This window comes from Ranitomeya imitator, chromosome 2 (genome assembly GCF_032444005.1).
Source record: "Ranitomeya imitator isolate aRanImi1 chromosome 2, aRanImi1.pri, whole genome shotgun sequence".
Lineage (NCBI taxonomy): Eukaryota > Metazoa > Chordata > Amphibia > Anura > Dendrobatidae > Ranitomeya > Ranitomeya imitator.
The window spans coordinates 851,924,114-851,951,554 of NC_091283.1; the positions used below are offsets into that span (position 1 = coordinate 851,924,114).

The following is a 27,441-nucleotide window of genomic DNA, read 5'->3' on the forward strand; positions in this document are numbered from 1 at the left end:
CCCGCGATAATATTCTCCCACAAAGTGACGCCACACCAGAAAATTCAAACTAATAACTTGTTTATTTTATGAAATAATTTTGTTCCTGTAACTTGCATCTTTTCTTTTGGCTTAAGATTTGGGTCGCAGCTTAAAACCGGCAAAATTTGCCAACCAGTCGTGTGTAGGGAGATTGACTGCCTTCCGGACTCCCGGTGCAGGTATCCTCACCACCATAATCTCCACCCATTCCGCCAGCTGCGACTAAATAACACACAAAAACCAACAAATCGAACACAAGGGAGGGAGGGCGGGAAACAGGTCCGGGTCCAAGTGAGAGGATCCGGAAGCTCAAATCGGCGCCAACCCCCTTTTCAAATGAGGCCCCGCCCCCCCGGCGGAGTGGCCTCCAATCAAAGCGCCGTCACCCCGTGGGAGACCGGGGAGGAGCCATACAGAGGCCCCGCAGTCAGGTGACAGCGGGCTATGCCGCAGTGTCCCTCAGACTGCCGAGACCCGAGATAATATTCTCCCACAAAGTGACGCCACACCAGAAAATTCAAACTAATAACTTGTTTATTTTATGAAATAATTTTGTTCCTGTAACTGGCATCTTTTCTTTTGGCTTAAGATTTGGGTCGCAGCTTAAAACCGGCAAAATTTGCCAACCAGTCGGGTGTAGGGAGATTGACTGCCTTCCGGACTCCCGGTGCAGGTATCCTCACCACCATAATCTCCACCCATTCCGCCACGGAGTAGCCCGTACCACGAGCTACGACCCACCCAAAGAATGGAGCGCCTGAACCACCCCTTCTCGAAGACCATCCAGGAATATATCCAGGCCGGCGTCATTCAGATGGACCCCATCTGGCAGGAGAAAACCTGAATTATCCCCTTCTAGCCGGTGGTGCCTCACCACCACACCATTCTTGAACCTAATGAATCAGGATATCCGCTGGTTTAATGTGCGTCGAGATCTTTCCATGGCGCTCAGCTCCCTGGCACCACGCCAGACCAATCTGGGAACCACCTCCGACCACACTAGACGCATTGCTGAAAAGAAACCAGGAAATTTGTCCAAGTCGGCTCTCATCAGGGTCAACAGCTCCGCAAGAGGAAAAGAAGCCAGGTCATTCCCTCCGGCGTGAATAACCACCACTGTCGGCGAAGACGCGACTCTTGCAATACGCACAACTTCCGGAAGGACTTGAGACCAGGTAAGACCCCTTGTACCGCGCCAGATAACGTCCATTCCTGCAAGACCCAACGATCGACCTCCTGGTCGCAGCTCTGCACGCCGTGCTGCCCAATAGATGAACGAATGGCCCACCAGCCATATGCTGGGCCGCATACCATCTAAAACAAACAGGACAACATTAATGTCACATACAAGCTTTGTTAGCTAGGGTAAGCGGCGATAAAAACATACGCGACATCCTCAAAAGTGTTATCTTAGCCACAAAAATCTTACATGACAAGTTCAGGCCTGATGTACCTGGTAAAACAGCGGGACCTCCATCTACCAACCCTCTGAATGTCCGCTTCGAAAAACCCCGCCCTAGAGGCTTCGGTCGCTGCGTCGATTCTAAATGAATGGGTACCAAAGTCTGCCGCAGGCAACCCCAGACAAGACAGAGCGTGCCTGAGGACCGCCAAAAACTGACATGACAAAAAAGGGGAACCGTTTTCGTGAATGAACAGTTGCGACCCACTACTCCTGACCTGCATGAAGTTTTTAACCAGTGCTAAAGGGCAGACCGCCCCTCCGATAGCAAAAAGAGGGAACCAAGTGCCCCTGCCTTCCCGATCAGTTTTGGATTTGCGCACCCTCACCCTCAATCCGTCGTCGCCAATCACCAAGTCGTCCAGCTGCAGGCCGCCAGCCCTGCAACAGGACGAGGGAAGTATTTCGCTAACCCGCATGGCCCCGAAAAAACGCCAGGCCAAAAGCCGCCGATATCAGAGTGGCTTCGTAAACAGAGTCGCAAACATCAACTGACACCTTGATCAAATTAGATAGCAATTGAAAAGAAATGGGCCTCCTTTGGTCGTTCTGCACACGTTCCCGACGCCAGCCCTTCAGTACCTGCCCAATCAAAAAATGTTTGGTCGAATCGGGCCACCCACGTAGCTTAAAATGAAAAGCAACCCCGGATAGACGATTACGAGCTACCACTCCCGAAACCCACGAGGCCTGTAACCGAGCCAGGAAAGCCAGCGTAACCTGAAGTCTCATAGAGCTTGAAGCACCTACCGGTTTCTCCGCTGCCAAGCTGCACCACTCATCCCATGCCTTACCGTATGCTCTCCAGGTGGAGGGAGCGATGGAAGACCTTATCAGGGGAATCAATCCTCCGGGACATCCCATACCAAAGGAGGGCATTCCAGGATTCGCTGTAGCTCCTTCGGCTGCCGGCCATACCGCACCTGTGGATCAAACCGATGTGCAACATCCGTAAATTCATCATTCATAGAGGCATAGGCGCTCGCCTTTATCCAAGCGTTGCACTCCAAACATTTTAACACCGTGAAGCCTATGACCTTTACCGCGGGTAAGGAGGAAGATGACAGACAATTAATGGCATTTATAGCCTTCGCTGATCTGAGCTGAATTCTGATACGCTTGTTGCATAAAGACTGTCCCCACAATTCCATGGCCGCTGCCAGAGGGAACAACTCAACTAAAACCGGATCCTGATGCCATGCTCTGGAAACCCAGGAATCAGACCACGAACCCGCGCACGTCTGCTCCCCAAAACTAACGCTGAAGCCTGCCGAGTCCGCCAGCCCAAAATTAAGCCCCAAGGTGTCGCTAATGCATTCCTCTTCCTGAAAACATGTTTTGCCATTGTAAGAAATGAGGAAACGCTGCCATATGATCAGATCTCTGCGCAGCTGAGCAGTGATTCTAATCCTGTGGTGAGGTTGCCTCACGCCTCTCGTAGACAATATCAACCTGCGAGAAAAAATTCTGCCCATTGGCATTATCTTACAGGCAAAATTCAGTGAACCGAGGAGAGATTGCATTTGGACTAAGGAGACCTTACCGACCGATAAAAAACCGTCGATTAGATCCAAAAGCTTTACAATCTTATCTTGGGGCAGCCTGAGCTCCATGGCGACCGAGTCAATTTCAATCCCCAAGAAAGAGATTACCGGAACCGGGCCAATGGTTTTTCCGGAGACAGGGGAACGCCGAATAGGGACATGATCTCCTTAAACTGTGCCAGGGCCTGGGAACAAGATTCCGAATTGGCCGGGCCTACCATCAAAAAGTCGTCAAGGTAGTGCGTAATTGATGGCAAACGCGTGACCTTACGAGCGACCCATTCCAGAAATGTGCTAAACATTTCAAAATAATGGCAGGAAATTGAGCATCCCATCGGGAGGCATGTGTCGTAGTAGTATCGCCCCTCGAACATGGCTCCCAACAGGTGGTAGCAATCTGGGTGAACCGGAAGCAGCCGGAAAGCGGATTCAATATCGGACTTAGCCATAAGGGCGCCCGGGCCCGCTTTTTTTTACCATTTCGACAGCTCTGTCAAAAGGAATATATGTTACCGCAGTGTCGTCACCAGGGATACCGTCATTCACCGAGCTGCCTTTGGGGTAAGACAAATGGTGAATCAGCCTGTATTTTCCCGGTTCTTTCTTTGGAACTATGCCCAATGGGGAAACCCTCAAGTTATAAAATGGGAGGACGTCGAATGGCCCCCGAAAACGTCCTGCTTGAATTTCCTTATTCAATTTTTCATAAAGAATGGCTGGAGAGTCCCTAGCAGATTTTAAATTAGGGGACGACTGGGGTTTACTCGAGAAAACAAAGGGAATGAAAAAACCAAAAGAAAAACCACTGAGTTGGGCCGCCGCCGGTTTATTGGGGTATCTGGCCAGCCATGGTTCCATGTTTTTTGCGTTCACCGGTGTCAGATGGTTCACCCCCCGCGGGAGTCTTATTGTTTCCCATTTTTTGAGGGGGTCTGGAGCATTTTGAAGCCGAATGGGTTCCCCCGCACGCAGAACATTCGTGTTTATATTTGCATAATCCGTAGAATTTGCAGTGACCCTCGTTGAAGAGCCAACAGGTGCCTGGTCTTCGAACCACCGATGACCCTGAACTATTGGGCGGGCCGGCGGGGGACCCGGGAAAGGGCTGCAGAGTTTTTTGCGCCATCATCAAACGCAACCATGAATCGGTGGCTTTGACCCCCCACCCCAATTGTGGGTTAATGGCTAGCCGGCGGCGGAAATCTTCGTCATATTTCCACCACGCCGAGCCGCCGTGTGACTTGTAGGAATTGTATATACTGTCTAGATAAATGAAAAGCTCGGAACAACGTTCCGGATGCTTCTCCCCCATAACACACCCTAGAACTGCAAAAGCCTGAAGCCAATTGTTAATAGTTTTGGCTACTTTCGGTTTCCTGTCGTACACTTTTTTGCCTACCCTTCTCTCCTTGTCCACCGAATGCTGTTCGGTGGATACAAGGGACCAAATGTCGATGAATTCGTTAGCCCAAATCTGTTCCTTCACACTGATATCTAAGTGCGACCCTAAGGGTGGAACACCGCAAAAAAGTCCATCCTTGTAAATGTCCGGGCGGGGAGGGGGGATAGATGGTCTAGGCGGTGCCGTTTGCAGTAACCTGGGATTTACAAAAATCCTCCCACTGCCTGAGCCAAGCGGGATTGCGTCCGTTAAATTCAAGGTCGTACCCCTGTCGCCACCCCAGGCCCCCGTAAAAGCGTACTCACCGGGATGCATGCTAGGTTCCGGGCGACTCTGCTCCTGAACTCCTTGGGTATCTGCATTTCGCCGATCCCCCCGGGATGCGGACCTGCGTCGTGATGAAACATGTCGGCGAGATCTGCTGGAAGAACTATCCGACGATGATGGAGATCGCCACCTCGATGACCTAGACCGCCTGCTTCGGCGACTGGATTTGGACCTGTGGGAATGCCCCCTGCTAACGTAGTGTTCCCTACGTCTTTTTCTGCGTCGTCTATAGTGTCCTGATGACGAGGAGGAGGATACGCTGCGCGCGGGGCGGTTACCCGCACTCTGAACGCCAACCAGAGCCGAGGTGCCAGCACCCTGCATGGGAGGTCCAACACCGGTTGCCACCAGCGGTATAGCTGCTGAAGCGTTCTGATGTTCTCCCGCTCCTACAGATAAATGCAGTGTCACTACTTGTCCCACGGGGGTTAAAGAAGGTGGTGTTGTAAAAATCACTGGGCAAGAGGGAAAGGGGGAATCCACTCTAGCTCCTGCATGCCCTCCTACTATTTGCTGCCCTAGTATTGACGCAGAACGTATCTGTTGCTGGGCTGTTATTAATGTCCCCCATCCTCTCCCCGTGTCATTGCTGCTTTCCCCCATTGGCTGTGGTGTCGGGGAAATTAGCTCCTGTGAGCCTTCTACCCCTTCCACCTCTTGTGACGATGCGGATGACCCCTGTGCGCCTCCCATGTTAATCGCAGTTGTGGGACCTGACCCGGCTATGGTGCTCCGCGTCTGCTGCTGTGAAGCCCCTTCCCACACAATACTAACCGCTGAAGGAGCGGCGCTGGAATAGTGTCCCAAATCCCCCTCCCGCACCTGCCCGACTGCAGCTGCTGAGCCGCGCTGTCTCCTGCCCACGTGTGAGGAAGCGCGCGCACTCGCGCTGCGCGTGCTCCTCTTTGCTACTAATGGCGGGCTCAGGCGAGCCGGCGGCCGGGAGGCTCTGCCAGAACGCCGCCCGCCCGACGGCATCGCCTGGCTCGCTGCAGGGAGGGAGCCGCTCGCAGCCAGTAGTGCCGCTAGCCAGTCGCTACCCTCCCTGCTGATTTTCTGTCTCACCGCCTCCTGGAGCGGGTCCATAGCGCCGGCAGCCCCAAACAGGTCCGGGTCCAAGTGAGAGGATCCGGAAGCTCAAATCGGCGCCAACCCCCTTTTCAAATGAGGCCCGCCCCCCCGGCGGAGTGGCCTCCAATCAAAGCGCCGTCACCCCGTGGGAGACCGGGGAGGAGCCATACAGAGGCCCCGCAGTCAGGTGACAGCAGGCTATGCCGCAGTGTCCCTCACACACATTTCTCATCCGCTTGCGCTCAAAATGTTGCATTTCAGGCCCGTGGAAGATGTAAGCTTTCCGCAACCTGATGGTGGTGACCATCACAAGGTACTCGTTACCCAGCAGCTACAATTTTTCCCAGTCTGCTGTCACGACATTACACAAGTAAGAACGTGTCCCACAACATTACCTGGGCCCTCAGCAATGCTGTTACAGGGAAAGTGCACCTAACCATGGACACATGGACAAGTGCTTGTGGGCAGAGACGTACATCTCACTGATGGCACGCTGGGTTAGCGTAGAGGAAGCCATGACCCAGTCGGACATTGGGAAACCATGTTACAGATGTATGGAGACATACATGTGGAAGGCTTTGTATGTCATAGTTAGGGTTTTGAACTGTAGCCTCTGGGCAATTGGAAGGCAGTAAAGAGCCTGGCAGAGAGGAGAGGCTAGGGAATAACAGAGGGACAGTTGGATTACTTGGGCATCAGAGTTTAGGATAGATTCGAGCGGTGCAAGAGTGCTAGAGGGGAGGCCAGAGAGTGGAAGGTTGCAATAGTGGAGGCGGGAGATCATGAAGGCGTGCACAAACATTTTTGTAGTTTCTTGGAATGTACGGATCCTGGAAATGTTTTTGAGTTGTAGTGGGCAGGAGGGGGTAAGGGCTTGGAAATATATCTTGAAAGAGAGGGAAGAGTCGAGGATCAGCCTGAGGCCCCGAACATGTGGGACTATTTGTACCGGTGTGCCGTCCCGGCATTACACCGGCACGTGTCCCACAACATTACCCGTGCCCTCCACAATGCTGTTATTGGGAAAGTCCACCTAACCACAGACACGTGGACAAGTGCTTGTGGTCAGGGACAGTACATCTCACTAATGGCACACGGGTTAACCTAGTGGAAGTCGGGACCCAGTCCGACCTAGGGATGGTGCACATCCTCCCAACCCCGAGTATTGCAGGCCCTACGTCAATCTGGGTTGCCCCCACAGTCTACAGCTCCTGCGCCTCCTCCTCCTTCGCATCCTCTTCAGCCTCCATCTCCGAAAGTAACACATCAGTCACAAGCTGAGTAAAGAGCTCCATGGAGTAATTCGTTGTGTCGCCTGAGGCATCCTTCTCTGTTGTTCTTGGTGAAGAAGACAAGGAAGCGACTTGTCCCTGACCGTGAACATCCACTAACGACGCGCTGCTTTTACATTTAGCAGTTTCAGAAGAGGAGGCGAAAGAGCTAGAGGCTGAGTCAGCAAGGAAAGCCAAAACTTGTTCTTGCTGCTCCGGCTTTAAAAGCGGTTTTCCTACTCCCAGAAAAGGGAGCGTCCGAGGCCTTGTGTAGCCAGATGACTTACCTGGCTCAACAACTCGAGACTTAGGTGCTATATTGCTTTTCCCACGACCACCTGATGCTCCACCACCACTACCATCATTACCAGCTGGCAATAACCGCCCACGGCCACGACCTCTTCCACCAGACTTCCTCATTGTTTGAAAAACGTAACCAAACTAACGGTATTTGTTACTGTAAAACCAGTTATAAGGTGAACTCAAACTTCTGTTTGACTTATATATCCCTTTATAGGTGGGTGAGACTGCAGGGAAAATCAGGCCCAATGTATAACAGTACACAGCTTCAGTGGCAGACAGATATGCCACTAACAGGACTGACGCAGATGCAGACACTATCAATAAAAATCTCCCCCTTTTTATTTTTTCTGGGAGAATATTGAAGAAATGTGGCCCACTCTTAAACAGTATATGTTCTGTGGCATAAAATGAAAGACAGATGCCACACACAGGACTGCCACTGAGGCAGAAATGCCAATCTTAATCTCACACTATTTTTTTTCTGGGAGAATTTTAAAAAAATCTGGCCCAGTATTACACACTAGGTTTTCTGTGGCACAAAATTAAAGACAGATGCCACACACACGACTGCCACTGAGGCAGAATTGCCAATCTTAATCTCCCACTATTTTTTTTTCTGGGAGAATTTAAAAAAAATCTGGCCCAGTATTACACACTAGGTTTTCTGTGGCACAAAATTAAAGACAGATGCCACACTCACGACTTGCACTGAGGCAGAATTGCCAATCTTAATCTCCCACTATTATTTTTTTCTGGGAGAATTTAAAAAAAATCTGGTCCAGTATTACACACTAGGTTTTCTGTGGCACAAAATTAAAGACAGATGCCACACTCACGACTGGCACTGAGGCAGAATTGCCAATCTTAATCTCCCACTATTTTTTTGTTATTTATGGGAGAATTGGCAAGAAATCAGGCCCACTGTTAGACTGTATGTTTTCTGTGGCACAAAATGAGAGACAGATGCCACACACAGGACTGGCACTGAGGCAGAAATGCCAATCTTAATCTCCCACTTTTTTTGTAACTTTATTGTGGGAGAATTGTCAAGAAATAAGGCCCAGTGTTACACACTAGGTTTTCTGTGGCACAAAATGAGAGACAGATGCCACACACAGGACTGGCACAGAGGCAGAATGGCCAATCTTAATCTCCCACTATTTTTTTTTTTTTTGGAGGAATATTTAAAAAAATCTGGCCCAGTATTACACACTAGGTTTTCTGTGGCACAAAATTAAAGACAGATGCCACACACACGACCGGCACTGAGGCAGAATTGCCAATCCTAATCTCCCACAATTTTTTTTTCTGGGACAATTGTCAAAAAATCTGGCCCAGTGTTACACACTAGGTTTAATGTGGCACAAAATGAGAGACTGATGGCACACACAGGACTGGCACTGAGGCAGAAATGCCAATAATCTCCCACTATTTTTTTTTCCAGGGAGAATTATAAAAAAATCAGGCCCAGTATTACATACTAGGTTTTCTGTGGCACAAAATGAGAGACAGATGCCACACACAGGACTGGCACTGAGGCAGAATGGCCATTCTTAATCTCCCACTATTTTTTTTTTTCTGGGAGAATTTTAAAAAAATCTGGCCCAGTATTACACACTAGGTTTGCTGTGGCACAAAATGAGAGACAGATGCCACACTCACGACTGGCACTGAGGCAGAATTGCCAATCTTAATCTCCCACTTTTTTTTTTTTATTTATGGGAGAATTGGCAAGAAATCAGGCCCACTGTTAGACTGTATGTTTTCTGTGGCACAAAATGAGAGGCAGATGCCACACACAGGACTGGCACTGAGGCAGAAATGCCAATCTTAATCTCCCACTTTTTTTGTAACTTTATTGTGGGAGAATTGTCAAGAAATCAGGCCCAGTGTTACACACTAGGTTTTCTGTGGCACAAAATGAGAGACAGATGCCACACACAGGACTGGCACAGAGGCAGAATGGCCAATCTTAATCTCCCACTATTTTTTATTTATTTATGGGAGAATTGGCAAGAAATCAGGCCCACTGTATGTTTTCTGTGCCAGAAAATGAGACACAAATGCCACACACAGGACTGCCACTGATGCAGATTTGCCAATTTTAATCTGCACCCTTTTTTTTTCTTCAGGGAGACTAGTGAATAAATCTGGGCCACTGTATTAGAGTATATTTTCTGTGGCAGAAAGTGGCTTGAAGAGACACAACAAAAAAAAAAAAAGGGACTGTCCTACAATTACTATCTCCCTGCAGTAATCTCAGCAAAGTATGGCAAGCAGCAACAACAAGGAGTGGACTGCTGCACAAAAAAGTCAAAAGTGTGGACAAACAAACAAGATAGCTGTGCAGAAAGGAAGGAGCAACAGGATTTGTGCTTTGAAAAAAGCAGTTGGTTTGCACAGCGACGTACAAACAGCAATACAGCTATCAGGGAGCCTTCTAGGGCAGCCCAATGAGCTACAGCGATGAGGAAAAAAAATGTACCCTCCACTGTCCCTGCAAACAAAAGATGGTCTTGGACAGTGGAAATCGCTACAGCACAAGCGGTTTGGTGGTTAATGGACCCTGCCTAACACTATCCCTGCTTCTGACGAAGCGGCAGCAACCTCTCCCTATACTCAGATCAGCAGCAGTAAGATGGCGGTCGGCGGGAACGCCCCTTTATAGCCCCTGTGACGCCGCAGACAGCAAGCCAATCACTGCAATGCCCTTCTCTAAGATGGTGGGGACCAGGACCTATGTCATCACGCTGCCCACACTCTGCGTCCACCTTCATTGGCTGAGAAATGGCGCTTTTCGCGTCATTGAAACGTGACTTTGGCACGAAAGTCGCGTACCGCGTGGCCGACCCAACACAGGGATCGGGTTGGGTTTCATGAAACCCGACTTTGCCAAAAGTCGGCGACTTATGAAAATGACCGATCCGTAACGCACAACCCTACTCGTAAGCGTGGGGACCCTTGGCGTGAGTTACGAGCTTGCGTATTTTGGCCAAAATTTTAACCAATACCTCACTATTTTTGTATATTTTTGCACTATATTTTTCGGGGTGCAGCCAAGCCCAAACACGTCCGGTCTCGCATGAGGGGTGTTCGCACTGGGATGCATTGAGAGTGTACTGGCCAGCCCGCCTAATCGAAAAGTAGGGGCGTGACTAATAGGCTGTCAACCAGACACTATGCAGTACCATTGTGTGAACAATGCCCTATGTGGGCCTTTATTGTGTAATTGTATACTGGGCAGTCACCCCCTCCAGGAGTGGGTATGTGGAGAGTGGCTGTTGATCTTGTATTTTGCACCTGTGTTGCTAACATCTTGCTTTATGGGCTGGCTGCACCCTGCAGTGCATCTGTTCCAAGATCTGGGCAGATAAGTTTTGCTGCCATTTCTTCTGCTGTTGAAAATTGAATTTTTGTAGACCTTGAGTCTCTAGTGGCTTTGCTATTTAGTTTAGTCCGACATATGTGCCATCCTCCAAAACTTTGAGGACTGCACCAAGATGATGAGTGGCGATGATGCCATAATGAGCGTCACCATCCCACTTCTCAGCATTCTGAAAACCTCTCTAATCACAATTAAAGAGGATGCATTGCAGGCAGAGCATGAGGACATGGAGCAAGGAACGATACAGGGGGATTACACTCAGCCCAGACTCATGTCTTCTCAATGTGGATTGGTTGTCAATGAGGAGGAGGAGGAGAAAGAACAGGAGCTACTTTCATGCGCTGTACTACAAACACAGCTGTCATACTGTCTGTTCAGCGGGGATGGCCTGAGGACAGGGAGGAGGAGGACAGCATGGTCAGTCGTCCTGTTGGTGAGGACATGGAAGTCTTGCCTGTTGGCAGTCTGGCATGCACGGCTAACTTTATGTTGTGCTGCGTTTCACGTGATACTCACATTATAAAAATGTTGGGTGACACTCATTACTGGTGTGTGACACTTCTAGACCCATGCTACAAGGAGAACTTTCAATCTCTTCTACCAGAGGCAGGGAGGTGTACTAAAATGTTGCAGTACCAGAGGGCCTTGGTAGCGGAATTACTTAGAAAATTCCCATGTGAGAACGCTGGCAGCAGACGTCAGAGTTTTTTGTACAAGGAGTCCAAGGAAGAGAGACAGAAGTACAATCCAGATCAGGCAGGAGAACAATGGCAAAGTTCTGGAATAGTTTTCTCAGACCCTCCCATCATGACGGCACAGAGGCAAGGGGTGCTGTCACAAGAAGTGCAGTGTTTGGGAAGATGGTGAGGGAGTACCTAGCAGATCGTACAAACGTCCTCCGTGATTCCCCTGTGCCTTTTAATTATTGGGTATCCAAGCTGGACACGTGGCATGAACTGGCTTTCTACACCTTGGAGGTCCTGGCCTGCCCTGCTGCTAGCGTTCTGTCAGAGTGGGTTTTTAGTGCCGCTGGTGGAATTATAACAGATAAGCGCATCCGCCTGACAACTGAAAATGCTGACTCTTATAAAAATGAACAAGGGCTGGATTAGGAAAGGCTTCTGTACACCACCAAGGGAAAACAGAGAAACATAACCTCAAATACATTCTTTCTTTTGGGGAGGTGTATTCTCATGCACCTTTTCACAACCACACATGGGTATATGCTTCCAGATTTGGTCTGTTTATTGTTATCCTCCTCCTTAATTAGTCACCAGAAAGGCTGCCTGCTATGTACTTGCTATTGGGCACACTACAGCGAGGGTGATTATAACTACTCCCACACAGGCGAGAACAATAATTATCAATGCCGCTGGTCGCTGCAAAGAAGCCCAATCGCACAGGACAAAGTCGCTGCCACCAGCTCCAATTTTCACAAGGATTAATGGGTCCGGAGCCAACTCAAATTAGAAGCGTAATTAACTTCAGGCACGTGTAAATTCGCTATAGAGCATGGAGATGACGAGACTAAGAAATTTTATATTTTACTCCAAAAAAGGTAGGCAGTCTTTAGAAAAGGTATAAAAAGATTTTACACTATGAATAGTGTTGAGTGATACCCTCCGATATCCAGAAGTATCGGTATCGGATTGGATCGGCCGATATCCAAAAAATATCGGATATCGCCGATACCGATACTTGATACCAATGCAAGTCAATGGGACACAAATATCGGAATGTAAATAATTGGACAGGTAGTATATGGTTTATTATTTTACGTTTTTTGCAGGTGCTGAAGTATGGTAAGTATGTCCCATGACGATCTCTATAGAACAGTGACATCGGGTGATGCCACTGCTCTATAGGACCCTCAGTGACACACTGACAGGAGACAATGGATCCTGCAGTGCATCACTGAGGTTACTAAAGTTCAAAGTCTTACTTTATGGCAATTGCTGCGCGGGAAAATTTCTCACACAGCAATGCCAAAAGTGAGACTAGGGACTATTTTTTTTTTAAAGCAGGGGAGGAATACAGTGCGGAAGGATACCTTCCTCCTGTCATTGTGTTCCTGGAGCCCCTGGAGAGCGGTCGCAACAGCTGATGCTGCTGTTCTCCACGGGAGATTGTCATGGGACACTCGTGGATTTCTGTGGACAGGGAGTATTGGTTGTTTGTTATTTTCATATTTTTTTACAGATGACACTGGCTTTGGAGAACAAAGTGACAAGTAATGGTGAGTATGAACTCTATGTTTAATGTACTGTATGTCTGTATGTATTGTATGTAATGTATGAATGTACTGTATGTAGTATGTATGTGCAGCGCCCCAGAGATATGGTCGTTGCAGTATGACACTCTGCCACTAAGGGGAGTGATGGTACGTCTGATGGCACTGAAGGAATTCTCCTGACCAGGTATCACCAGAACACATTACACTTCACACTCCGGCCACTAGGGGGAGAAAAAGGCTTTATTTATTGGGCTACTCCTCACACTGGTAAAACTAGGGGTTGGGGAGGAAGTTAGTCAGAAGCTGACTGGGTTCGATTCAGGCAACATCCCGTGGCAGGGGGTGTTGCAGGTAGAAGACACAGGGGGGGTCCCTGTCAGGCGTGGGAACCTGGCAGGTGCCTAGCGAACAGAACAGAACGTTACGGAACCGCGCCTGCACTACCTTGCGGCGGTATCCTAAGAAAGAGACAAGAAACGAAGGATATTGTGGAACAGTGTAAACGAGATCTAGCAAAAAGGAGTACCAGTAGGAGTCGTGCCGTGAGACCGAGGCAACATCCTACTGAGGTGCGTAGCCGGTGGCCGGAACACCGCGGGAGTAACTGACTTCAGGCCTTACTTCAAACTCCGCAGGACAGTTAATTATAGGTTGGCTGTCTACCTGAAATTTCCTAAGAAGACATAGCGGGCAACATTGGGAGAGGGGCGTCTAACGAACTAACGAGAACAGCAGTTGTGAGGACTATACCGAATGCTCAGCAGGGTAGGACCACAACACACAGGCGCTAGTGGTGGGCAACGATTTCCATCTGCGAGGGAAACTCTGGATGTGCTGTTATGTTTGCTAATGACAGGTGTTATGAAGGCAATCCAGAAACACAGTGTGCTCAGCGATCAGAGCGCACACAGCGATCTGACAAATACCCAAAAATACAAGAACGAGCTCTGAGACGTGGAAACTCTGTAGACTGCACACCTGATCCTATCCTAAACACAACTAAAAGCGGCTGTGGATTGCGCCTAACAACTACCTAGGCAACTCGGCACAGCCTAAGAAACTAGCTAGCCTGAAGATAGAAAAATAGGCCTGACTTGCCCCAGAGAAATTCCCCAAAGGAAAAGGCAGCCCCCCACATATAATGACTGTGAGTAAGATGAAAAGACAAAACGTAGGGATGAAATAGATTCAGCAAAGTGGGGCCCGATATTCTAGGACAGAGCGAGGACAGTAAAGCGAACTTTGCAGTCTACAAAAAACCCTAAAGCAAAACCACGCAAAGGGGGCAAAAAAACCCCACCGTGCCGAACTAACGGCACGGCGGTACACCCTTTGCGTCTCAGAGCTTCCAGCAAAACAAAAGACAAGCTGGACAGAAAAAAAGCAACAAAAAAGCAAAAAGCACTTAGCTATACAAAGCAGCAGGTCACAGGAACAATCAGGAGAAGCTCAGATCCAACACTGAAACATTGACAAGGAGCAAGGATAGCAGCATCAGGCGGAGTTAAGTAATGAAGCAGTTAACGAGCTCACCAGAACACCTGAGGGAGGAAGCTCAGAAGCTGCAGTACCACTTGTGACCACAGGAGTGAATTCAGCCACAGAATTCACAACAGTACCCCCCCCTTGAGGAGGGGTCACCGAACCCTCACCAGAGCCCCCAGGCCGACCAGGATGAGCCGCATGAAAGGCACGAACAAGATCGGAAGCATGAACATCAGAGGCAAAAACCCAGGAATTATCTTCCTGAGCATAACCCTTCCATTTAACCAGATACTGGAGTTTCCGTCTAGAAACACGAGAATCCAAAATCTTCTCCACAATATACTCCAATTCCCCTTCCACCAAAACCGGGGCAGGAGGCTCAACAGATGGAACCATAGGTGCCACGTATCTCCGCAACAACGACCTATGGAATACATTATGTATGGAAAAGGAGTCTGGGAGGGTCAAACGAAAAGACACAGGATTGAGAACCTCAGAAATCCTATACGGACCAATAAAACGAGGTTTAAATTTAGGAGAGGAAACCTTCATAGGAATATGACGAGAAGATAACCAAACCAGATCCCCAACACGAAGTCGGGGACCCACACGGCGTCTGCGATTAGCGAAAAGTTGAGCTTTCTCCTGGGACAAGATCAAATTGTCCACTACCTGAGTCCAGATCTGCTGCAACCTATCCACCACAGAATCCACACCAGGACAGTCCGAAGACTCAACCTATCCTGAAGAGAAATGAGGATGGAACCCAGAATTGCAAAAAAATGGAGAAAGCAAGGTAGCCGAGCTGGCCCGATTATTAAGGGCGAACTCAGCCAACGGCAAAAAGGACACCCAATCATCCTGGTCTGCAGAAACAATACATCTCAGATATGTTTCCAAGGTCTGATTGGTTCGTTCGGTCTGGCCATTAGTCTGAGGATGGAAAGCCGAGGAAAAGGATAGGTCAATGCCCATCCTACCACAAAAGGCTCGCCAAAACCTTGAAACAAACTGGGAACCTCTGTCAGAAACAATATTCTCAGGAATGCCATGCAACCGAACCACATGCTGAAAGAACAAAGGTACCAAATCAGAGGAGGAAGGCAATTTAGCCAAGGGCACCAGATGGACCATTTTAGAAAAGCGATCACAGACCACCCAAATGACTGACATCTTTTGAGAAACGGGAAGGTCAGAAATGAAATCCATCGAAATATGTGTCCAAGGCCTCTTTGGGACCGGCAAGGGCAAAAGCAACCCACTGGCACGAGAACAGCAGGGCTTAGCCCTAGCACAAATCCCACAGGACTGCACAAAAGTACGTACATCCCGTGACAGAGATGGCCACCAGAAGGATCTAGCCACTAACTCTCTGGTACCAAAGATTCCAGGATGACCAGCCAACACCGAACAATGAAGTTCAGAGATAAGTTTATTAGTCCACCTATCAGGGACGAACAGTTTCTCTGCTGGACAACGATCAGGTTTATTCGCCTGAAATTTTTGCAGCACCCGCCGCAAATCAGGGGAGATGGCAGACACAATGACTCCTTCCTTGAGGATACCCGCTGGCTCAGATAAACCCGGAGAGTCGGGCACAAAACTCCTAGACAGAGCATCCGCCTTCACATTTTTAGAGCCCGGAAGGTACGAAATCACAAAGTCGAAGCGGGCAAAAAATAACGACCAACGGGCCTGTCTAGGATTCAAGCGCTTGGCAGACTCGAGATAAGTCAAGTTCTTATGATCAGTCAATACCACCACGCGATGCTTAGCTCCTTCAAGCCAATGACGCCACTCCTCGAATGCCCACTTCATGGCCAGCAACTCTCGATTGCCCACATCATAATTACGCTCAGCGGGCGAAAACTTCCTGGAAAAGAAAGCACATGGTTTCATCACTGAGCAATCAGAACCTCTCTGTGACAAAACTGCCCCTGCTCCAATCTCAGAAGCATCAACCTTGACCTGGAACGGAAGAGAAACATCTGGCTGACACAACACAGGGGCAGAACAAAAACGACGCTTCAACTCCTGAAAAGCTTCCACAGCAGCAGAAGACCAATTAACCAAATCAGCACCCTTCTTGGTCAAATCGGTCAATGGTTTGGCAATGCTAGAAAAATTACAGATGAAGCGACGATAAAAATTAGCAAAGCCCAGGAACTTTTGCAGACTTTTCAGAGATGTCGGCTGAATCCAATCCTGGATGGCTTGGACCTTAACTGGATCCATCTCGATAGTAGAAGGGGTAAAGATGAACCCCAAAAATGAAACTTTCTGCACACCGAAGAGACACTTTGATCCCTTCACAAACAAAGAGTTAGCACGCAGGACCTGAAAAACCATTCTGACCTGCTTCACATGAGACTCCCAATCATCTGAGAAGATCAAAATGTCATCCAAGTAAACAATCAGGAATTTATCCAGATACTCACGGAAGATGTCATGCATAAAAGACTGAAACACAGATGGAGCATTGGCAAGTCCGAACGGCATCACTAGATACTCAAAATGACCCTCGGGCGTATTGAATGCAGTTTTCCATTCATCTCCTTGCCTGATTCTCACCAGATTATACGCACCACGAAGATCTATCTTAGTGAACCAACTAGCCCCCTTAATCCGAGCAAACAAGTCAGATAACAATGGCAAGGGATACTGAAATTTAACAGTGATCTTATTAAGAAGGCGGTAATCAATACACGGTCTCAGCGAACCATCCTTCTTGGCTACAAAGAAGAACCCTGCTCCCAGTGGTGATGACGATGGGCGAATATGTCCCTTCTCCAGGGATTCCTTCACATAACTGCGCATAGCGGCGTGTTCGGGCATGGATAAATTAAATAATCGACCTTTAGGGAATTTACTACCAGGAATCAAATTGATAGCACAATCACAATCCCTATGCGGAGGTAGGGCATCGGACTTGGGCTCCTCAAATACATCCTGATAATCAGACAAGAACTCTGGGACCTCAGAAGGGGTGGATGACGAAATCGACAAAAATGGAACATCACCATGTACCCCCTGACAACCCCAGCTGGATACCGACTTGGAATTCCAATCCAATACTGGATTATGGGTTTGTAGCCATGGCAACCCCAACACGACCACATCATGCAGATTATGCAACACCAGAAAGCGAATAACTTCCTGATGTGCAGGAGCCATGCACATGGTCAGCTGGGCCCAGTATTGAGGTTTATTCTTGGCCAAAGGTGTAGCATCAATTCCTCTCAATGGAATAGGACACCGCAAAGGCTCCAAGAAAAACCCACAACGTTTAGCATAATCCAAATCCATCAGATTCAGGGCAGCGCCCGAATCCACAAACGCCATGACAGAAAACAACGACAAAGAGCATATCAAGGTAATGGACAGAAGGAATTTGGACTGTACAGTACCAATGACGGCAGACCTAGCGGACCGCTTAGTGCGCTTAGGACAATCAGAAATAGCATGAGTGGAATCACCACAGTAGAAACACAGACCATTCAGACGTCTGTATTCCTGCCGTTCAACTCTAGTCATAGTCCTATCGCACTGCATAGGCTCAGGTTTAACCTCAGGCAGTACCGCCAAATGGTGCACAGATTTACGCTCGCGCAAGCGTCGACCGATCTGAATGGCCAAAGACAAAGACTCATTCAAACCAGCAGGCATAGGAAATCCCACCATGACATCCTTAAGAGCCTCAGAGAGACCCTTTCTGAACAAAGCTGCCAGCGCAGATTCATTCCACTGAGTGAGTACTGACCATTTCCTAAATTTCTGACAATATACTTCTATATCATCCTGACCCTGGCACAAAGCCAGCAAATTTTTCTCAGCCTGATCCACTGAATTAGGCTCATCGTACAGCAATCCGAGCGCCAGGAAAAACGCATCGACACTACTCAATGCAGGGTCTCCTGGCGCAAGAGAAAATGCCCAGTCTTGAGGGTCGCCGCGCAAAAAAGAAATAATAATCAAAACCTGTTGAATAGGATTACCAGAAGAATGAGGTTTCAAGGCCAGAAATAGCTTACAATTATTTTTGAAACTTAGAAACTTAGTTCTATCTCCAAAAAACAAATCAGGAATAGGAATTCTTGGTTCTAACATAGATTTCTGATCAATAGTATCTTGAATTTTTTGTACATTTATAACGAGATTATCCATTGAAGAGCACAGACCCTGAATATCCATGTCCACACCTGTGTCCAGAATCACCCAAATGTCTAGGGGAAAAAGAAAAAAAAAAAAAGTGAACACAGAGCAGAAAAAAAAAAAAAAATGATGTCAGAACTTTTTCTTTCCCTCTATTGAGAATCATTAGTTTGGCTCCTTGTACTGTTATGTTTGCTAATGACAGGTGTTATGAAGGCAATCCAGAAACACAGTGTGCTTAGCGATCAGAGCGCACACAGTGAACTGACAAATACCCAAAAATACAAGAACGAGCTCTGAGACGTGGAAACTCTGTAGACTGCACACCTGATCCTATCCTAAACACAACTAAAAGCGGCTGTGGATTGCGCCTAACAACTACCTAGGCAACTCGGCACAGCCTAAGAAACTAGCTAGCCTGAAGATAGAAAAATAGGCCTGACTTGCCCCAGAGAAATTCCCCAAAGGAAAAGGCAGCCCCCCACATATAATGACTGTGAGTAAGATGAAAAGACAAAACGTAGGGATGAAATAGATTCAGCAAAGTGGGGCCCGATATTCTAGGACAGAGCGAGGACAGTAAAGCGAACTTTGCAGTCTACAAAAAACCCTAAAGCAAAACCACGCAAAGGGGGCAAAAAAAAACCACCGTGCCGAACTAACGGCATGGCGGTACACCCTTTGCGTCTCAGAGCTTCCAGCAAAACAAAAGACAAGCTGGACAGAAAAAAAGCAACAAAAAAGCAAAAAGCACTTAGCTATACAAAGCAGCAGGTCACAGGAACAATCAGGAGAAGCTCAGATCCAACACTGAAACATTGACAAGGAGCAAGGATAGCAGCATCAGGTGGAGTTAAGTAATGAAGCAGTTAACGAGCTCACCAGAACACCTGAGGGAGGAAGCTCAGAAGCTGCAGTACCACTTGTGACCACAGGAGTGAATTCAGCCACAGAATTCACAACAATGTGCCCATCGGACCGGCCGGTCTCAGACAGCCCTGTTAAACGTGCTCTGGATTGAGGATCCTGAAGTCTTCAGTAAAGAGGTAAAGAGACTGCAACCTTGTGTCCTCGTTATTGTCTGCACCTCACACCATCACCATCCACCTTACTGGGAAGCCCTGGGGATATACTTCACCTGTGGGAAGGTATACCATCCAGCTGCCATTCCATCACCCCAGCGGACCCCGCAGCAGCGTCGGTCACCCTGACCGAACACCACAGGTGGCGTCACGAACCCCTGACAAACTATTCCACCTTTAATGGACGCCCCTTTGCAGGGTCGCGGACCGGGTCTAGCCACCGTGACAGTCTCAGAACTGAACCAGAGAGGCTCGGTACCGAAACGCGTGGCCCTGTGTCTGGGGGCGATCCAACTTGGCGTCACGAACAGGATCGTACTTAAGCCTGAAGAATTGCGTCATGTGTGCCTTGGAACTGTGATTGAAACGTGTTGGACTGTGATTTATTGCAAAGACTGTGTATTGCTATCTGCCGCGAGATTCCCGCCAAAACTGCTGCCATTGCTGCGCCACGAGGAGTGCAGGGGAAGAAGGAGGGCGTGCCATGGGAGGAGACTACCAAAGTGGCGCCAGAAGTGCTGACCGCCCCCTCTGATTACTGTTGCGGGAGGTCGATCTACCCCAAAGCAGAGGAGAACCGCCCCCTGATTTGCAACGGCGGGAACCAAGACAAGAAGGAGCTCCACCCCCAGAAAATGGAGGAGCAGCGTGTGAGTGCCATCGCAGATCCCGGAGTGGAGATGACGACCAGCGGGTGCCCGAACGACGAAGGAGTGATCCTGGCCTGTCCCCGTCAGCCGGAGGAGGATCCGGACTCGAGTCTGCCGCGGCTGGAGGACTCGGGTTTCTTGGAGCCGCGGGCGGAGGAGCCGGGTCAGCCTATCCCAAGCGTGGAGCCAGCCGATGTGAAGCAATGGAGATCGGAGCCGTCACCGAGGGTTGCACCGGGAGAACCACGGTCCGAGCTGCAGCCGACTCCAGCGTCGTCATCAATGGAACCGATCGGCATCGGTGGAATCACATCAGACGGAGGTATGGAAAACGCCCCTGCCCTCCAGATCGATCCGGCTCCCGTGACCGCTCCCTGTCCTGACAGCGACCGACTCCCTGCTCCTGAGCTGGTGGTTATAGCCCCCGGCACCATGGAGAAGCTGGTGCCTCCGCTACCGACGACTATGGGGATACCGCTGGATGTCAGCTCAGAGGGGGTGATCTTTCAATGGGACACCCCAAGGATGAGGCCAGATGGGACTAGACAGGAGGGCCTCAGCATCGCTGCGCTTACTTGGGAACAGTGCCACGATAGAGGCGACGGACAGCTGCTACACAGAGGGGACCAGGTGACGTACACCCGCCATCGGAGTGCGCAAGGGAGGTGAGCTCGAAATGTCTACCGATGCGAGCCGGTAATGGCGCCACCTGCTGTCCTAACTACGACTAGCCCTGATTTGACCAATTCCACCCCTATCACTACAGTGTGCATTATCGCCGCTACTGAACTTGCCACCAAAGCTGACATTCGGATCCAGACACCGGGTGACCTGGCCGCACCTGAGAGACGAACCCACGACACCGACACCGCATCGGGCGAGAGCACAGGACCAGGGCTTCCACGGCCGGGGAGTGTTCGTTACCAATGGATGCCTTGCAACCTACTATAGAACTAAACCTTGAAACCCCGACAAATGTAAATAGTTAACTGTTTCCTGCTTTTGCTGCTTTAAACCCGTCCAGGGTTAACTCCTAGGGATCCCTTTGTTTACCTGGGATCCCTCTTCTTTTTGTTTGTTTATCATTGTTTCCAAAGACTGCCGGATCATGGAGGGTGAATGAGTCAAAACTGTTTTTGTATATAGTTTGCACCTTCTTAAAGGTGCTCCCTACTGGTTTTACAAGTGAAAGAAGACTTTGCGAAGATAATGCTTCTGGACATGACGCAGAAGGTCTTGCTTTCGGTGGACTTGCAGACAGAGAGAGAATCTGCACTATTTTCTAGAGACTTGGGTCCCTCTTAAAGGGAATGTTTACATGATTGCCTTAATAAAAGTTAATAAAGTTTGATAATGTTAATAAAGATTGAGGACAGGAAAGCTTGAAGTGAACCCGTAGGTGTTAGAGAGAGAGTCCTCCTGAGAACTGTAGAAAGATGGTCGGTACAATGACAGTAGGCCCAGCCAAGGAGCTAGGCGGTCCTGCATTGAGAAAGGTAGAACGGAAAGGAAAGTTGAGTTATTTTATAGTATTTTATGGTAGGCCTTTAGTGGGTTCAGCTTATACGCCCTTAAAGGAAAAGTTAACTTATTGTTCAAAGTTTGCACTTGGTAGAATACCCGGCTGGGTACTGAGAGTTATTTATAGTCAACCTGTTATTTAAAAATATTTAATTTTGTTTGTAACGTTCAAGTGTCCTCACCTCCCATAAAAGGAAGCATTGTTCTGTTTACTTGTTTTAGCATTTCAAAAATTTTGTATGTCTATTGCTAATATGTATTGTTGTTCTTCTTCCCAGTCCAGGAGTACTGGATTTAACCGGGGGGAGTGCAGCGCCCCAGAGACCTGGTCGTTGCAGTATGACACTCTGCCACTAAGGGGAGCTGCGGTACGTCTGATGGCACTGAAGGAATTCTCCTGACCAGCTATCACCAGCACACATTACACTTCACACTCCGGCCACCAGGGGGAGAAAAAGGCTTTATTTATTGGGCCACTCCTCACACTGGTAAAACTAAGGGCTGGGGAGGAAGTTAGTCAGAAGCTGACTGGGTTGGATTCAGGCAACATCCCGTGGCAGGGGGTGTTGCAGGGAGAAGACACAGGGGGGTCCCTGTCAGGCGTGGGAACCTGGCAGGTGCCTAGCGAACAGAACGTTACGGAACCGCGCCTGCACTACCTTGCGGCGGTATCCTAAGAAAGAGACAAGAAAGGAAGGATTTTGTGGAACAGTGTAAACGAGATCTAGCAAAAAGGAGAGCCAGTAGGAGTCGTGCTGTGAGACCGAGGCAACATCCTACTGAGACGCGTAGCCGGTGGCCGGAACACCGCGGGAGTAACTGACTTCAGGCCTTACTTCAAACTCCGCAGGACAGTTAATTATAGGTTGGCTGTCTACCTTAAATTTCCTAAGAAGACATAGGGGGCAACATTGGGAGAGGGGCGTCTCTAGGGTCCCGGAAGACCTCCAAGCCTTCCCGTCATACGTGTGCGTCCTAGCCAAAACATTCTGGGGGACGAGAAACTAGCAACATCTGGAACTAAAGAGAGAGAGAGCTGTAGAGAACGAACGAACGAGAACAGCAGTTGTGAGGACAATTCCGAATGCTCAGCAGGGTAGCACTACAACACACAGGCGCTAGTGGTAGGCAACGATTTCCATCTGCGTGGGAAACTCTGGATGTGCCCATCGGACCGGCCGGTCTCTGATAGCCCTGTTAAACGTGCTCTGGATTGAGGATCCTGAAGTCTTCAGTAAAGAGGTAAAATGACTGCAACCTTGTGTCCTCGTTATTGTCTGCACCTCACACCATCGCCATCTACCTACTGGGAAGCCCTGGGGACATACTTTCGCCTGTGGGAAGGTATACCATCCAGCTGCCATTCCATCACCCCAGCGGACCCCACAGCAGCGTCGGTCACCCTGACCGAATACCACAGGTGGCGTCACGAACCCCTGACAGACTGTGTACCACCTTTATTGGACGCCCCTTAGCAGGGTCACGGACCGGGTCTAGCCACCGTGACAGTCTCAGAACCGAACCAGAGAGGCTCGGTACCGAAACGCGTGGCCCTGTGTCTGGGGGCGATCCATATGTAGCATGTATGTAGCATGTATGTAGTATGTTGTGTGTATGTAGTATGTATGTATGTATATAGTATGTATGTAGTATGTATGTATGTAGTATGTATATAGAATGTATGTAGTTTGTAATACCAAAGAATTTGTGATTGCAATCATTTTTAGGAAGAAAATGAGTATTATCTGACAGAATTGCAGGGGTGTCAATACTTTTGGCCATGAGTGTATGTAGTATGTATGTTTTTTTTTTTCATTCAACATGGAGCGCCCACACGTTAGGGCAATGGGGTACTCGGATCCGGGTCCTTCTTCTGTAGTCGGTGGGGATGTCACGGTGGCTGGACCCAGTCTGTGGCCCTTTGAGGGGCGTCCAATAAAAGAGACAACAGTTTATAATATAGTGTTCGTGACGCCACCTGTGGTATTCAGTCAGGGTGACCGACGCTGCTTAGGGGTCCACTGGGGTGATGTTATGGCAGCTAGATGGTATACCTTCCCACAGGTGAAGTATGTCCCCAGGGCTTCCCGGAGTGTAGATGGTGGATGGTGGATGGTGCAAGGCGCAGTGAATAACGAGGACACAATGGGTGCAGTCTCTTTACCTTTACTGAAGGCTTCAGTATCCACAGTCCAGGGTAGGCAGAGTCCGGCCGGTCTGAAGGCAAATCCAGAGTCCCCTTATCCAGGAGGAATTCAATAGCCTTCCTCTAGCGCACAGTAACACAGTAGGTCCCTACTTGCATAAGCTCCAATAAGGTCCTCACTGTTGTTACTCCTCTCACTGTTCCCCGTAGTCGAATAGAACAAACCCGTATGACTGATGGCCTGAGGCTTTTTACAGGGACCCTAGAGACGCCCCGGCCCCCACAAGTTGTCACCGTGTCTTCTTAGGTATTAAAGGTCGGGCAGCTAACATGAAATTAACTGTCCTGCCAGTCTCTGAAGTAACGGCATAGAGCTCTTTACTCCCTCGGTGTTCTGGCCACCGGATATGCGCTTCAGAGGGAGGCAGCCTGCTTCTAGCTGGTCTCCCGCTGATGTTTCACTCCTGTTGCTATGACTTCTTTTCTCACTCACTACAGTACAATTCCTTTCGTGTCCTTTCTTAGGATGCTGCCGCATGGGTTGCAGGTGCAGCCCCGTGTCCTTCTCCCTCCTCAGACCGTAGTCTGGATCTGACTGGAGATCTCCCCAGCCAGCTCGACCTGGAGACCTTTCCTCGTCGGTCCCCAGCCAGGAACTCTCCTCTCCTCGTTCTGACTAACTTCCTAACCAACCCACCAGTTTTACCCTGTGTGAGGAGTAGCCTAATAGATAGAAGCATGGCTCCTCCTGGTGGATTGGAGTGTGAAGTGTGTGTGTGGCTGTGATACCTGGACAGAAGATCTCCTCCATTGCCTTCAGACGTAACATCACTCCCCCTGGTGGAAGAATAACATTACTGCAACGAACCAGGACTCTGGGGCGCTGCAAACACATTAGCTGGATGATGGGACTACTACTGTCCCATCATTGGCTAATGTGTCAATCACTGTCACTGAAGTAGGCATCGTCCGATGGGACTTGTAGTCCCATCGGACAATGCCTGCACACACGCACAGAGCCCCGGCACACACGCACAGAGCCCTGCACGCCGCACAGAGCCCCGCACGCCGCACAGAGCCCCGGAACACATGCACAGAGCCCCGGCACACACGCACAGAGCCCTGCACGCCGCACAGAGCCCCGGCACACACGCACAGAGCCCCACACGCCGCACAGAGCCCCGGAACACATGCACAGAGCCCTGGCACACACGCACAGAGCCCCGCATGCCGCACAGAGCCCTGGCACACATGCTCAGAGACCCGCACGCCGCACAGAGCCCCGGCACACACGCACAGAGCCCCGCACGCCGCACAGAGCCCCGGCACACACGCACAGAGCCCCGGCACGCACACACGCACAGAGCCCCACACGCCGCACAGAGCCCCGGAACACATGCACAGAGCCCCGGCACACACGCACAGAGCCCTGCACGCCACACAGAGCCCCGGCACACACGCACAGAGCCCCGCATGCCGCACAGAGCCCCGGAACACATGCACAGAGCCCTGGCACACACACACAGAGCCCCGCACGCCGCACAGACCCCTGGCACGCTGCACAGACCCCCGACAGGCACGCACAGACCCCCCCACGGTTACGCACAGACCCCGGATCCCGCCCGCACACACACACACGCAGTCTCCGCCCACGCACCGCCCACACTCCATTATAGTGCATCATTGCACTATGGGAACTTCCGATTCCGGTATCCGATATCTTAAAAGTATCAGAACTCAGTATCGGAATTCCGATACAGCGAATATCAGGCGATACCCAATATTTACAGTATCGGAACGCTCAACACTAACTATGACACAAAGTATGTAAAAAGCAATTACAAAGAAAACAGGGATTAAAACAGAAATGAACACTCACATATTGCTTTGATCATTCCAGGCTAACCGTGCTGGTGGGAGGAGCCAGGTGTCGCAATGCATTGAGGGTCTTGTTGCAGCAGCTGCCCAGGTTAACACTGAAGGCGGAGTGCAGTGACTTATACTTTTGTGCTTCACAAAACACAATTTGAGCTGGCACCATCCACTTTAGATAAATAGGGGGGTCTCCTGATGCATTTCAATGTAAACAGACCACAAAGAAGAGAAAGTACATGCATCAAAAATTGTGATCACCACACCAATAATTTTAGTACAAACACAAAAGCCATATTAAAAACCATTAAAAAAAACCAAATAGGGTGGAGGATTAGGATCCAGATAGACATGAGTTAAATGCTCAAAGAAAGAAACTTCACAGTCAAATCCATATATATATATATAGATTCAGAATAATATTAGATAATATATGCATGCTGCTATCCCATTCAGAAAAAAGCAGCAAAGCCCCTACTGGAGTGGCACGTTATATCTACAATTAGTGCAGATAGCTATCCCATAATAACACACAAATGAGGAAAGACCGAAATATCCATAGAGCATAAAGAAATCAAACTCAGGGTACATTACCAGTCCAAAAGGCACACAAGGGGCATTAATACTTTCTAGGGGGCAATTTTACCATCTAGTGGCATGAAGAAGTCATTTTCCAACGTATGGGGCAATGTGGCATTATTATGGAGGGGCACAGTTATGTAATTATTATGCAGGGGCACAGTTATGTAATTATTATGCAGGGGCACAGTTATGTAATTATTATGTGGGAGCTGAGTGGTGGAATTATTATGTGGCGCAGTAAGAGAACCTGTTTTTGTGCCACACAGCAAGTGCACTAATACGGACACATACAGCAGAGGCTCAGTATTGGGGTATCAGGTGCAGTAATAGGGACACATACGGCAGCAGCGGCTCAGTATTGGGGTATCAGGTGTAGTAATAGGGACACATACGGCAGCAGCGGCTCAGTATTGGGGTATCAGGGGCAGTAATAGGGACACATACAGCAGCAGAGGCTCAGTATTGTGGTATCAGGTGCAGTAATAGGGTCACATATGGCAGCAGAGGCTCAGTATTGGGGTATCAGGGGCAGTAATAGGGTCACATACGGCAGCAGAGGCTCAGTATTGTGGTATCAGGTGCAGTAATAGGGTCACATATGGCAGCAGAGGCTCAGTATTGGGGTATCAGGGGCAGTAATAGGGTCACATACGGCAGCAGCGGCTCAGTATTGGGGTATCAGGTGCAGTAATAGGGTCACATACGGCAGCGGCTCAGTATTGGGGTATCAGGGGCAGTAATAGGGACACATACGGCAGCAGTGGCTCAGTATTGTGGTATCAGGTGCAGTAATAGGGACACATTCGGCAGCAGAGGCTCAGTATTGTGGTATCAGGTGCAGTAATAGGGACACATTCGGCAGCAGAGGCTCAGTATTGTGGTATCAGGTGCAGTAATAGGGTCACATATGGCAGCAGAGGCTCAGTATTGGG

At 49.2% G+C, this 27,441-nt stretch overlaps 1 long non-coding RNA gene across 1 annotated transcript; it reads right to left on the minus strand.

The window, feature by feature from the left end:
- Positions 1–26,063, minus strand: LOC138667845 (uncharacterized). Its single transcript, XR_011318952.1, has 3 exons — positions 25,935–26,063; positions 2,278–2,406; positions 1–1,335 (listed from the first exon to the last, which is right to left on the minus strand). It is a non-coding gene; the product is annotated as an uncharacterized lncRNA (long non-coding RNA).
- Positions 26,064–27,441: the final 1,378 nt, after the last annotated feature.